The sequence below is a fragment of the Vulpes lagopus genome, chromosome 19, assembly GCF_018345385.1.
Source record: "Vulpes lagopus strain Blue_001 chromosome 19, ASM1834538v1, whole genome shotgun sequence".
NCBI classification, from domain to species: domain Eukaryota; kingdom Metazoa; phylum Chordata; class Mammalia; order Carnivora; family Canidae; genus Vulpes; species Vulpes lagopus.
In genome coordinates, this window is record NC_054842.1 from 21,280,768 (window position 1) to 21,285,919 (window position 5,152).

Genomic DNA, 5,152 nt, shown 5'->3' on the forward strand with positions numbered 1-5,152 from the left:
TATTTGGAAATCACTCATGCAGCATCTGCCTATATTAATGAAAACTTACCTAGGCACACCTTGGTAATTTTTAAAAATTTTAAATTCTTCCAAAGCATCCAGGGAGAAAATCAGGTGGCCTGCAAAGGAGGCAAATCCTATTTTACTCTGATATACTCTCTATAGTATTAAAGTTTAGAAGAGCATAGATTATAGGGAGATATGGGCAAAGATTTGGTACAGGGTACAATAATTTTATTATTATTATATATATAGTTCCATTTCTGAAAAGGTAAGCTCAGTAGCTACCAAAGAAGGTTCTCTAAAAAAAAAAAAAAAAAAAAAAAAAAAAATGACTCTAGCTCGTCCAAAGATAGGAAACCCAGTAATGGGAAATTTCTTGTATAAAATGGTTTGCTCTAAACACAAGAGATCCACAAGTTAAATTTAAAGAACTGTTGCAAATATTGTTCTAAACCAAAGAAAAATATCAGAAACACAATTGGAAAAAATACATTTAATAATAAATTTGGCAGGAGAGGTTATGTATGTTTGTCCAAAGTACTTGACACATAGTACATTCTCTATAAGCATTTGCTGAACGAATATAGGATTTTTACCATGTATGCAGAAATAAGTTGGAGAAATGAGGATGGCCAGGAGTTGGAGGAAGCTGAGTCATTTCCTCTTTCCCCTGCGTAAAGCAGGAAATGCAGGAGGGTAAGTGGTGGAACTTTCTGTTCCTTTTATGCCTTGTTCTTTCAAAGTGAAAGTCAAGTTCATTATTTCCAAGCTTCCAAGCTCAAAGGGCTTGGTCACATTCTCTGAATGAATAACTGAGGTCATGCATTTAGGAAGTGTAGAGCACTCTCAGAGCAGACAGGTACCTCTTGCCATATAAAAACAGTGCTGTCTCGGGGGGCAGGAGGCTGCTTCAAGATGAAGGTGAACATCTCTTTCCCAGCTATTGGCTGCCAGAAACTCATTGAAGTGCACGATGGATACAAACCTCATACCTATTATGAGAAGCATATGGCCACAGATGCTGCTGCTGCTGCTCTGGGTGAAGAATGGAAGGGTTACATGGCTTGAATCAGTGGTGGCGATGACAGGGTAGGCTTCCCCATGAAGCAGGCGGTCCAGACCCACAGCTGTGTCCACCTGCTGCTGAGTGAGGGGTGTTCCTGCTACAGACCAGGGAGGACCAGAGAAAGAAAGTGCAGAGCTGTTCAGGGTTGCCTTGTGGATGCCAGTCTCAGTGCTCTCAACTTGGTCATTGTGAAAAAGGGGAGAAGGACCTTCCTGGGCTTACTAATACTACTACGCCTCCTCACTGGAAGTCCAAAAGAGCTAGGAGAATCCACAAACTCTTCAGTCTCTCTAAGGATGATGCCCACCAGTATGTTGTGAGAAAGCCCCTAAATAAAGAAGGTGAGTAACCTAGAACCAAAGCAGCCAAGACTCGGCATCTTGTTACTCCATACATCTTCCAACACAAACACCGGCGTATGGCTCTGAAGAAACAGCGTACTATGGAAAATAAGAGGCTGAAGAGTAGGCTAAACATTTGGCCTTGAGAATGCAGGAAGCTAAAGAAAAATACCAGGAACAGATGGCTGAGAGGTGGAGGCTGCCCTCTCTGAGAACTTCTACCTCTAAGTCTGAGTCCAGTCAAGGATGAGATTTTCTAAGTTTAACAAATAAGATCAGACATTAAAAATGTGTCTTCCTGGGTTTCTCGCTGTCAGCCAGGAAATTTTTCACGTTGTTCCTCTGGATTTATATGATTCACTGAACTAAGTTAGCTAGAGCTTTCATTTGTAGAGAATTGATTGCAGATTGATTCACAACCATAATTCTTTTAAGGCAACCACTTAACAATGAGTCACAAAGTTGGCTTTTATAGGTGTCTGTATCTCTAGCTCACTCATTGCTGAGCAGTGCTATTTCTTCATAGAAACAGTTCACTTTGAGGTTATGGGGACTTTATCCAACAATTGATAGTGGTTTGTGTTTATAAACAACTCCAAAATTGTCTGAGTCCAGCCACTGCAGAGTGAGGGAAAAATTAGTGAGGACTATGTATAGTTTGTCCCAGGGAAGACAGGAAAGTTTTTTCTGGAGATGACTGATTTCAGAATCATTTGGTCACAAACCCCAGTGGCTGAAGGATTTTTTTTACCTTTGGGTTTGTCATTATTCACACATATTGGATCATCTTTCAGATAATATGAAGTTGTTCCCTGATTTGAGGGTGAAGTCTAGGGAAAGTCATTATCTTTGTTCTAGGAAAGAAGCTTCAGGAGGGTGTACAATTCACCTGCCTCCTGAATTGGAGCTTGGTTCAGAATAAATGTGGCAGTGGGTTGGGGATTTCCTGGGAATTTCTTTGCTTTGCTTGAGATGTGCCAGAGATGTACAACCCTGTTCTTTGTTTTCTATTCTCTATTATATCCAGAGAACATTTAATTCTCTGTTTGAAGAAGGCTAAGGCTGGATTATTTTTGCCTGAAGATTATCGACTTTGTGAGTTATCAGGGGGTAAATTTTACAACACTTTTCCTGAATATAAATGTTATATATATGTTGCAAGTGTGTTTTTATATATGCATACATGCATATGTATATACATATATAGTGTTTCAAAGCTAAATTCCATATTTGTATATTATCTATTTCTTTATTGTCAGTGGCTTTATGAAGTCAATAATTTTGACTTTATTACTATTAATATTAATAGAAACAAAGGCAGGAAACAAAATCATCTTTTAAAAATATTTTAAATGACAAACTCTTATCTCCTAGCATCTGTGTAATTTTCTCAATAATAATGATTTCTTATCTCCTAGCATCTGTGTAATTTTCTCAATAATCGTGGATCGTAATGACCCAGTAGTTTGCAGAATATTTCCACCCACATATGTGTTCAGGTACTATATATGTGTATATATATATATATATATATATATACACATATATATTTGAAAAATCACTTGATTTGATTCTATCACATAATATCCAAAAGACTTGGGACACCTGGGTAGCTCAGCGGTGGCTGATCCGAAAGCAGAGTGTGATCCCAGGGTCCTGGGATCGAGTCCCACATTGGGCTCCCTGCGAGAAGCCCATTTCTCCCTCTGCCTATGTCTCTACTTCTCTCTGTCTCTCATGAATAAACAAATAAATCTTAAAAAAAAAATCCAAAGGTCTTAATTTGTCATGTGTTCCCAGTCCTATTGTTAGTAAAGAGCTCCTGTAATTGCAGGGTTGCTAAAGGAAGAATGGTAGTTTAGGTCACTAGTTTTCAAATTCATTCATTCACTTGTTTTGTCTGTTTCTTTGTTCATTCATTCAGTAGGAGGGAGAAAATAAAATTATATATATGAATACAGACACACACATACACATTCACACACATATATAATTTAAGGGAGATTGAATTTGCCAGCTCACTGCAGTCTTCTGATGTGTGTTAGGGTGCTTGGTGGTGGATGGGGTGTAGGGGATAAGGAGATTTTCGTAGAAAGGTAAGAGAGAGAAGAATCAATATTTGGGGGCAGCTCTGGAGTTTGGAGAAAGGATTTTAGGAAATGTTGCTATGGGTCTGTGTTGGCTACCCTTTGGCATTCTTGTAGAGATACCATTAGATATCTATTTTTGGCTACTGGGAAGGGTTTCCTGGAACAAGAGCCTGCACAGAGAGTGAATGTGTGTGCTAGATGCTGATGATACAATGGTGGCCATAAAACACATGCTCTCTGCTCTCATGAACTTACATACTAGCAGAGGAGCTGGCATGAATCAATATCCATCAAAGTATCATTCATTCATTCATTTATTCATTTATCAATTATTATTTTTAAAAAAGATTCTATTTTTTTATTTGAGAGAGAGAGAGAGAGAGAGAGAGAGAGAGAGATAGTGAGAGAGATGGTAAGAGAGAGCATGAGCAGGGGAGAGAGGGAGAAGCAGACTCGCCACTGAGCAGGGAGCCTGACAAGAGGTTCAATCCCAGGACTCTGGGATCATGACCTGAGCTGAAGGCAGATGCTTAACCACCTGAGCCACCCAGGCACCCCCATCAACTAGTTTTTTAAAGCACCTATACAATGTTCCAGGCACTGTTTTAGGTCCTTGGGATTCTGATTCATCAGTAAAACAAGAAACAAGACAATACTATTCCTGCGTGTGGGGGCTTTATAATGTGCCAACCTTTTTTTTTTTTTTTTGGCTTTGAATAGAAAACTATTTATTTGGGGAGAGTTTTAGTTTTTTGTTGTTGCTGTTTTGTTTTGCTTTTCTTTTTTAACATTAAAAATTTTTTTTTGGTTTTTATTGAAGTTCGATTTGCCAACATATATTATAACACCTAGTGCTCATCCCATCAAGTCCCCTCAGTGCCCATCACTCAGTTACCCCATTCCCCCTCCGCAACCCTTTGTTTCCCAGAGTTAGGAATCTCTCATGGTTTATCTCCCTCTCTAATTTTTCCCACTCAGTTCCCCTCCTTTCCCTTATTTCCCTTTCACTATTTCTTATATTCCACATATGAGTGAAACCCTATGATGATTTTCCTTCTCCAACGGACTATACAAATCAAAACCACAATGAGATACCACCTCACATCAATGAGAATAGCGAAAATTAACAAGACAGGAAACAACACATGTTGGAGAGGATGTGGAGAAGGGGGAACCCTCTTGCACTGTTGGTGGGAATGCAAACTGGTGCAGACACTCTGGAAAACAGTGTGGAGATTCCTCAAGAAGTTAAAAATAGAGCTACCCTATGATCCAGCAATTACACTACTAAGTATTTACCCCAAAGATACTGATGTAGTGAAATGCCAGGACACCTACATCCCAATGTTCATAGCAGCAATGTCCACATAGCAGACGTTGTCCTTCCAAACTGTGGAAGGAGCCAAGATGTCCTTTGACAGATGAATGAATAAAGAAGATGTGGTCTATATATACAATGGAATATTACTCATTCCTCAGAAAGGGCAAATATCTACCATTTGCTTCGACATGGATGGAACTGGAGGGTATTATGCTGAGTGAAATACATCAATCAGAGGACAATCATCATATGGTTTCACTCATATGTGCCAACCTATCTAGGCCAGAACTACATTTCCCAGAATTTTCTCTGGGTTAGGCATGGGCATAGG

At 39.2% G+C, this 5,152-nt stretch overlaps 1 pseudogene; it reads left to right on the forward strand.

The window, feature by feature from the left end:
• The first annotated feature begins 918 nt into the window (after positions 1–918).
• LOC121478988 lies at positions 919–1,733 on the forward strand (annotated as a pseudogene).
• The last annotated feature ends 3,419 nt before the right edge of the window (positions 1,734–5,152 follow it).